Source organism: Anoplophora glabripennis, unplaced genomic scaffold (genome assembly GCF_000390285.2).
Source record: "Anoplophora glabripennis isolate ALB-LARVAE unplaced genomic scaffold, Agla_2.0 scaffold1601, whole genome shotgun sequence".
NCBI classification, from domain to species: domain Eukaryota; kingdom Metazoa; phylum Arthropoda; class Insecta; order Coleoptera; family Cerambycidae; genus Anoplophora; species Anoplophora glabripennis.
The window spans coordinates 11,039-21,057 of NW_019417678.1; the positions used below are offsets into that span (position 1 = coordinate 11,039).

General features: G+C 28.6%; 1 long non-coding RNA gene across 1 annotated transcript; it reads right to left on the bottom strand.

Annotated features, from left to right (window-relative positions):
• Nucleotides 1–3,387: 3,387 nt before the first annotated feature.
• On the bottom strand, nt 3,388–9,658 carry LOC108915551. The gene is made up of 2 exons (XR_001964730.2): nt 8,491–9,658; nt 3,388–3,644 (listed from the first exon to the last, which is right to left on the bottom strand). It is a non-coding gene; the product is annotated as an uncharacterized LOC108915551 (long non-coding RNA).
• Between the last annotated feature and the right edge of the window lie 361 nt (nt 9,659–10,019).

Sequence of the window (10,019 nt, forward strand, 5' to 3'; positions counted from 1 at the left end):
ATCCTTGTGGGACTCCGTGATTCATGGTTAAGCATGAAGATTTACTTCCATTAAAAGAAACAAATTGAGATCTATCACTGAGATATGACTTAATAAGGGAGATACTATTTGGATCAAAGTTATAGTGCGAAAGTTTTTGAATTAAAATGTTGTGGCTCACACAATCAAAAGCCTTAGTAAGGTCATATAAAGTACCATTAGTAATGTCTTTATTCTCAAAGCCACTCAGAACTGAGTGCATTAAGTTGTTTATTGCTAGTGAGGTGGACCTTTTATTACGAAAGCCAAATTGGCAGGAGTGAAATAAGTTGTTTGTTTCAAAATATTCATTAATTTGATACTTTAGGATCTTTTCCAAAATCTTGGATATAATTGGAGTTAAGGAAATGGGTCTATAGTTAGACGGGTCATCCATGGGTCTCTTCTTATGAATAGGAATAACTTTTGCTAGTTTAAGAATATCAGGGAACACATTATTCCTGATACACTTGTTAGTTAAATAGGTAAGGGGACTAACAATTTAATGTTTATTATTACTCCAATTAAATAAGCCTTTTTGGTCAACTTGCCTGAATTTTTGATATGAGTTAGTTTGAGGTATGTTATTATAATAATAAGTGACAGTAATTTTTTGTTCAACCCCCGGCCAAGGGTGAAAAAAGATAAAACAAAAGGTTTTTTCAAGATAACTCAAAAGGGGTAAGGGCTAGAAAAAAAAAGTTTCTTATTAAAATTGTAAAGCATACAATTCTACATAAAAATGGCCTCTTGACTTTTTCTTATACTATTAAAATTAACAGAGTTAGGGACGCTAGAAGTTAAGGAAAGATTTCAGAAATTAAAAAAAATCATAACGAGCAGAAAAATGAATTTTGTATTTTTTTTTTGTCAATCTACTCCAAAATATGTTACCTTTCTTTTCAGGGAAATAGATATATCTTTTAATTTTTAATAAGAAAGTTATAACAATTTCAAATTTTTAATCATTAATTTTAATGATTTAACACAAACAATATTTTTCTATGCCATTCGATTGATTATTATGTATAAGTTGCCTTCGAAATTTTTTTTACATTTGTTTTTAGACAGATACAAATTTATTTACTTTTTATTTAGCTCCTACGACACTGCCAGGACAAAGATAAAAAATCACGTTTGCTTTGTCACACTCATGGTACTGAAGTCGTGGACAACTCGTATGCCTATGACAAAGATATATTATTTCATTGGCTATTGTCAATGCGCGTGCGTCAGTAAACGTGTGTTTCTTTAAATTATTGTATGCTCAATATCCATTGTTAATCTCAAAAAGGTAAATATTTAAGGACTAATATTTTCTGTTGATTAAATTTTGTAAAAGCTCGATATTTTTACCCGTTCTTGTCTATGTAAAACATGTGTTAATTTATTCATAATATTTGTAGACTTGTAGTTTGAATTATATTAAAAATAACATAGTGATAACAATAACATAAATATATATCATATAATTTCCTGTCCAAAACATTAAGAGAACCAGAAATTTTCTTCCAAGGAAATTACCCCAACCCGAACACTGATTTTCAAGATTTTTATATATGTTGTAGAATATAAAAAATTAACACGTATTTTTTTTTATCTGCGGAAAAACATATTTGCAGGGTGAAATACACCCCTTCATCCCCCAAAACATTTTTTCTAAATATCTGGGCATCTGGGGTTCTAATCAATATTTTGAAATGAAACAAAATGGAAATTACTTATAAAAAACAAATATTTCGCAAGTGATTCCGTGTTTGGGGGTTGCTACCCTTTATTTTTTATTTAAGAAAAACTACATTTTTTATTTATAAAAATTCATATTTACTTAAAAAGAATTAAAAATATGATTTATGTAAACAAATTGACAAAATTAAATTGACCTGTTTCGGGGTTTTCGTTAAAATCTCTGTTTAGGGGGTGAACAACAAATTTGAAATTGTTACAACTTTCTTATTAAAAATTAAAAAATATGTCTATTTCTCTGAAAAGAAAGGTTACATTTTTTAGAGTAGATTGAAAAAAAAATTACAAATTCATTCGTTTTCCTGCTTGTTATGATTTTTTTAAATTTCTGAAATCTTCCCTTAACTTCTAGCCTCCCTAACTCTGTTAATTTTAATAGTACAAGAAAAAGTCAAGAGGCCATTTTTATGTAGAATTGTATGCTTTACAACTTTTATAAGAATCTTTTTCTTCTAGCCCTTACCCCTTTTGAGTTATCTTGAAAAACCCCTTTATTTTATCTTTTTTCACCCTTGGCCGGGAGTTGAACAAAAAATTACTATCACTTATTGTTATAATATACCTCAAACTAACTCACATAAAAAATTCAGGCAAGTTAACCAAAACTTCGATTTAAAGGCTTATTTAATTGGACTATATTGTGAGAAAATCCAATGTTTGGATATATTCCTCTAGTTCTGAAGTGAATTATTTTAAGAATTTTCTCTGAATGTTTTCTAAGTTTTTTTTATAGACTGCACACTGAGGATACCAAACTATTGAAGCATATACTCCAAGCAAAATCTTACAAAACAATTATGTAAATTTACTATTGTTAGCAGCAAAATTTCTACAATTTCTGATCAGAAACCAAAGGCATCTATAAGATGATGAAGAGATACTGCGTATGTGTTCAAGAAAAGATAAATTTTGAACAAACGTTACTCCCAAATCTTTTATATAATTGGAGCGAGTAAGAGAGTGATTGTTAATCCTATAATCATAGATCACGGGATAAGTCATTAATATGATTTTTCCTACATAATTTTGTGTCAGTTCAACATGAGCTTCTCGTTATGCAATCCCTAGCTCTGCGAATTGAAGATTGTTGGATCCTCCATTGTATAAAAAAATAATTAAAAAGTATTTTTTAAGTTTTTCATTGGCATCCATTAGAGGCCTGTTTTTCAGTAGGGGGGGGCCTCTAGGGAAAATTTTTTATAGGAACTGGTCATGTTATTTTAACGTCCCCTGTAGACAAACAGGTCTTTTCTTTTTTTTCAATTTTTCTTAGCTTTATGAAGTTTAAAAAATGGAATGTGTCACTATGAAAAAAATTTATCTTGTAATAAACAATAAAAAACACAATTGATGTCAGTCGAATATAAAAAAACATTACAAATATATAGCTGCTTGCAAATTTCATTCAACATTTTTTCGTGATGGAAGTTTTCTATCTGGGCCTAGAAATTATACCCGACAAACTATTATGGGTTCAATTATTTATTATCAAAATATGATCAAACTCATGGACTTTTCAAAAGCTTTACTTCGTTACGAAATAAATCACTTTTTGAATTACAAATATAATTTTCACTTTACTTAAATACTAAGGATTTACTGTGGAAAAATTAAAGAACTTACAATTTATACATTATTTTATTTTACTATATCAGATACAAAATAATGGACATTTCTTCATAATTTTTTCTTAGTTTATCGAGTTACCCCCATAATATAATACATTCATGGTATACCATAATTTCATCTTCTAAAGTATAGTATAGTATCCATATAGTTCCAAACTTTACTTCAACATTAAAGTTGCCCATATTTGTCATTTTTTTTTTCTTAAAAAATCCTCTCAAGTCTACTACTTCAATATTCAAATAAGTTGACTACTAAAATGAGATATTTGTAAACTTATGTTTTTGAACGACTTCTTAAAATTCAATAGAAAGTGTGATACTAACACTTCAAATTTTTATTAACAAAAAGATATTGAGGTTTACTGGAAAGAAGCTTATTACAATAAATTATTAATTAATTGATTAAGTTTACATAATACTTAACACCTATATAAATCATTGAAAAGTATTCACCTCTTTCCAGTAAATATTTCAAAAACACAATATTTAAAACATCAAAAAGTTGCAACACATAACCACTTAAAAAATGTGTTAACTAGAAACTTTTCGTTTCTTATTTGTATTCTGAAAGGCATTCGAAGACATTTAACACATTTAATAGGACACTGATGAAGAGCAGTAGCCAATTATATTGCTATCACTAAAAATAAATGGAATTATTTTGAGTTTTTTCTTGGGCACTTATCACACCATAAAATTTTAAAATCCGCCCAATCACCAACAAAAAAAACATGGAAGTATTAGGTACATCCATTTTTATAACTTTTGGAAACAGCAAACGTATGTTTGGCTAACACTCATCAAATATGACGGTTTAATTAGCATTAATGAATTTTTCAGTGGGACAAAATTTCAAAAAGATCTGAATAATGCAAGGAGTTCCACGTATTCTTTTATATTTTGGAGAGACCTACCTCAAAAAATACATGTGTTATTTAAAAATAAAGACATGAAAACATTATTATTATATGGTAATGAAAAATTAATGGTATTTATTTAATCTATATTGACCTTTCAAGATTCTAAAATAGTGGACCATAATGTACTACAATTTTTTATGAAATATTTTTTTTCTATAAATATAATATAATATATGTCTAAGGTGACAGAGCATAAGATGGAAAATATTTTTATTTCACATTTTATAGAGGCATTCTAGATAAAAAAATATTTGTTTTTAAAACAAGGTTGCCATGAAGAATTTTAATTTTGTATGCATGTTAATTGTAAAAAAAGGCAGAAATGTCTGAAAGTGGTCTAACAATTACAATATATCTTGTTTTCTTAATAAAACACCTTCTTTTCGTTTTTTAATAGTATCTCGCTTATTGTTAGAGGCAGACCCAACAAACCTTATACAGAGTGATTCGCAAATGGTGACCAAAAATGAAACCTCGTATTCTTTGGTGATTTTTAAGGGGAGTCTTTCCTATAAAGTTTTTATCTAGGACGCTTCGTTAAAAAGATACAGGGTGTTAAACTTCAAAAAATATTAACAATTTGAAAACTGGTAAGTAAAGTAATTTGAAATTGGACACATGTATTTATGTAAACATTGTCCAAAATCTGAGGGCTTTTCCTAAAATTTACATGCTCCATTGGCAGAGATACAGGGTATCGGTGGCATATTTTTCTGAATAAAATAGTACGTCACTGCTTTACGGTAACAACCATATTTTCGGATTCAACTTTCAATTTAAAAAAAAGCCTGATTTTTGAGTAAAACTTAAAAAACGAACTGAGAACACACTTCGATATTTGTATATAATGCTTTTTAAAATTACACAGTGGGCTGTGATAGCAACTTTGACATTCTGAGCAGTTAGAAGAATAAATGCTTTTCATCAGATTCAAGCAACAATAAATTTCGAACAAATTACATTTTCGTTACTAAAAAGATGTCAGGCCTGTGTTCATGGAAATGGAGGTATTTTTGAGCATAGTTATAAATTTCTTTATTCAAATAAATAACCGAATAATTAGTGCTTGTCATGTCATTTAAGTAAAAATGTTTTGTTGGTTTTTTTTAAGTTTTACGTAAAAATCAGGCTTTTTTCGAGAAAACAATTCGTAAAAAATTGAACGACGAATCCGAAAATATTTTTTGAAGTTTAATACCCTGTATCTTTTTAACAAAGTGTCCTAGATAAAAACTTTATAGGAAAGACCCCTTAAAATTCACCAAAGAATACGAGGTTCCATTTTTGTCACCATTTGTGAATAACTAAGATGTTAACAAAATAAGTACTCAAAATTTGAGAATGTGTAAAACATGTTGAAATATGAAAACCTTAGTACTTAGTTTTTGTCAGTGGTGGCCTCTAAGGGAGATACAACCCCTTGAAGGGGTAACTCAGGAAACAGACATTATTGCATAACTGCAAAATGGTTTTATATTAAATCACAAAAATTTGCTACAGGGACGTAAGAAAATGTGGAACTATGGGGCAAATTTTACCATTTTTTTTGTACGCATTTTTTCTACTTCCTGAACCGAAAATATAAAAATTTATTATGTTTTGCATAAAAACAGGTACTCTTGTTAGATTTTGATAGCATGAGCCGTTTTCCAGTAAAATCCATTTCAATAATTCAATACGTGCTCAAATATTCCCGCTGCAAAATAAACGTATCAAATTGTGCCATGAGAAAATTACTATTTGTGAGTTACCCCTTCAAGGGGCCGCCACTGACAAAAACTCAGTTTTCATTATGTTTCAACATGTTATAAATGCTCTCAAATTTCGAGTACTTATTTCGTTAACACCTTGTATGACTACGCTCAACAGAGAATGTTCTTTTCAAATATGTAAAATATACAGGGTGTTCCATTTAAATTAACATCCACGGGCCATTTTGTTTGGACTTCATTTGTTTTTCTATTTTTTTTTTAAACTCTTAAAATGGAAAAGTAAATGGGGGGTCAAAATAGTGTATCACCCTGTAGTGTTCAGGACAAATGATATTAACTGCTCTCAACTTTATCGATAAAAAAGTCAAAAGTTGTCAGAATTTCAAATTGTGGCTAAATCTACCTACTTTAACAGAAATAGGAAAAATTGATAAAATATAAATGAATGGAGAAAACATCTTTAATACCTTTAATCGATATACAAAAATCTAGACTGATTAATTCTTTAACTTACAAATAAAGGATAACTGTTCCTGATATTCAGAAACAATTTTTTTACTATAATAGTATTTTCAAAACAGCATATTTTTCCTTTCTATTAAAAAAAAAAAAACAATCGAAGTAGACCAATTTATATACAAATGTAAACTCTGATGTGAATAACTTTTTACTTCATACCATTAAAAATAGGGGTAGTATCATTTTCAGAATTTTTTCATATCCTGAACATTGCACATGCAAACTCAAAATTCTTGTCCACTTTATTTTAAGAATAAGCAACTTTCCTTTATCAAGAATTGTTTTTTCCATAAAATGAAAAATAATAATGTTTCCCCTTCAAATAATATATAATAAAATGTACACCACCATTAAAGTTAAAGAATATAACGAGCGTTCAAATAAAAACGTGGTCGAAGTTGGCTCCGACACATTGGACGTAGGGAGTAGCTTATAGCGACCAACTTAACCTCATTTCTCAACGAGCTGTATAGCAGCTGTCAGTTTCAATAACGTTAATGACTATATAACTTTATTTTAAAGAATAATCGTGATAACAATAACAAACAATTAAAGAAGCTTTTTTTAACACTGTGTGGCAGGTACCGACTGACACTCCCACCATTTGTGATAAAACACGTACAGAAGTTCTTGGCGCATTTTCCATTATTTGTTGGACATTTTCTTTTAATTCTTCAGTCCGCTTTTTAGGTCGGCCGCTTCCTTCTTTTCTTGTTACACTGCCCGTTTCACGAAAAACATTAACACAACGCTTAACTGCACTTTGAAAAATTTTGTACTCAACAACGCCAGGAAATTGATTTTGAAATTCTATGAAACATTCCTCAATAGAATACTTCCATATTCCATCAATCTTGCGTCCATTTCTAAAGTAAGACTCTATGATAAACACTTTTTGTTCTTGAGAAAACACCATTTTAAACGCTTTTTAAAACCAAAATATTCAAATTGATAGCGGCGATATAGCGCTTTGACAGATGACGTTTAAGTTCATTTGTTATACGCTACGCCCTACGTCCAAATTTTCAGAACCAACTTGACCATGTTTTTATTTGAACGCTCGTTACAATTTTCATTAGCATGATAATTCTATTTTTTTTACTTCATTGCCCTCCCTTGGAAACAACCGTTTCTAAAATTACCATGAAATACAGTATATTTAACCAAATTTAAAACACAATTATAATATCCAGCAGAACATAAAACCACAAGTTTTGTAATAAAACTGTACTTGACTAGATGACGCTTTACACATTCCTCTAATAAATATGCAATCTGTTCATTAGAAGAAAAAGTTTTTTTAAATTGCATACAAATAAAGAATAAAAAAACAGTAAATATGATGGTAAACTATAAGTGTGAGCTTTATTACAAAAAAAGTAGTTTTTTTTATGAAAAAAAATGTATTTGAGTTAAAAGAAGTAATTTATCTTCAAATGATTAGAAATGGTCCACAATTCGAAATTAGAAACAAATGGAAAAAAACAGATCAAGATGACATGTTTTAAAAGTGCATATGAAAAAAATTAATTTGTATATATCTAAATTATAAATACAGTAACCAACCAAGCAGTAAAAAACTCCTAAAACACATAGTTAATAAAATTAAGGTAATAATTAAAGATTATTAGATTATTTCCAGTTACTGTACAAATAGCAAAGGTGAAATATTACATTACATTTTTTACATTGTTTGTGAAATCTGCAGTTCAAATTTAAATATAATTGATTAATTTGAGCAAAGCATTTTTAAAAACTAAAAACATTTGAAACAGTAAAAATACAAATTGCTGTTGAACAATTTCTAAAAAAAAAAGAAATATGTAACTGTCAATAACAGGATTGGACACATTCACGCCCATTATCCAATTTTTTTGTCAAGCTTCCACATATCCATTTAAATACTCCTGAAAGTGTATATGTTTGTTTGAATAATAAACTACTTACCCTCATTAGGCGCTAGACAAATAATTTTTTCTTGTTACATAACATTCTTAAGTTTTATGCTGATTTTTTGGACGTTGAAACTGATAGGATTAGTTTTCGGGAAAATCTTTTCGGTATAATGTGTTCATAGTTTTTATTGTGGCAATTATTGGCTAACGGTCTGGTAAGAATAGTCTGAAGGGGACTTGAACGATCTTGTTTTCAATGCAATTCATGATATATAGATGACTTCTAAAGACAAAAACAATTTCATTCTTCAAGAGAGTTGCAAAAAATTTTCTCAATTCTCTTGATGATTTTCATTTTTTCATTCTTTATATTCATTGCTGAATTCATTGACATTAGCTAGCTTCACATTGAAGTGTTTAACGCAACTTGAGAAAATTTCAATTTCATCCAAAACCTCTTGTTCTTAACCCTTTTTAAAAAACACAAAAAACAAAGATTAGTCTAGGAATTATGTATTTATTAGGTACTATCTAAATGTCACATTCATAAATTAAAAAAAATAAAACCTAACACATTCCATTAATAATGAACTTCAAATTTCTCGATTTTTTTTTTTTGGTTTAGTTAAATTTACAATAAATGGCACGATCTTGCCATACTTTTTGATAAACAGGAAAAAAAATTAACGCGAATCAAACAATATAAAATTAGAGAGAGTTTATGCCAATGTGAGGAGAAATAATTATTTCAGTATTCAATATGTATCTCCAGTATGTAATTTGTACATAAAATGGAATAAACCCTCTACAAAATTATTACATCTAAACAATGCGTCCTTTTTAAATACGTAGTACCTCCACGGAGTTTAATAACGACCTGAAATTCATATGAAGTAAACACGGATTAAAACAAATATCAACACAAGGAAAATAAATTCACAAGAACATAAAGAAAAAAGCTAATAGGTGTTTCTTCGGTACATTTTAGCTCAAATATATATAAATCCTCATCAAATAATAAGATAGTCATTCACAAATTCAACATTTAAACACACAATTGCATTCGTTCACAAAATATACTAATAATAATATACAAAAACTTGTAGATATTTTGCTCATGACAATTTGATTCTTGTTTGTAGTTTCTGTTCGTGAACTAAATTTGCAACTTTTTGCTAAAACAGAAATTTGTTTTTTTTTTTTGTATGAGCGTAAATAATCCATTATATTGTTTGTAGAAACATATTGACACAATAACTAATTTGGTAGACATTATATATACGTACAGGCCAGAGACAATGAAAATTCAATAATTGTTATATGTGAAAANAATTTTTTTGTCAAGCTTCCACATATCCATTTAAATACTCCTGAAAGTGTATATGTTTGTTTGAATAATAAACTACTTACCCTCATTAGGCGCTAGACAAATAATTTTTTCTTGTTACATAACATTCTTAAGTTTTATGCTGATTTTTTGGACGTTGAAACTGATAGGATTAGTTTTCGGGAAAATCTTTTCGGTATAATGTGTTCATAGTTTTTATTGTGGCAATTATTGGCTAACGGTCTGGTAAGAAT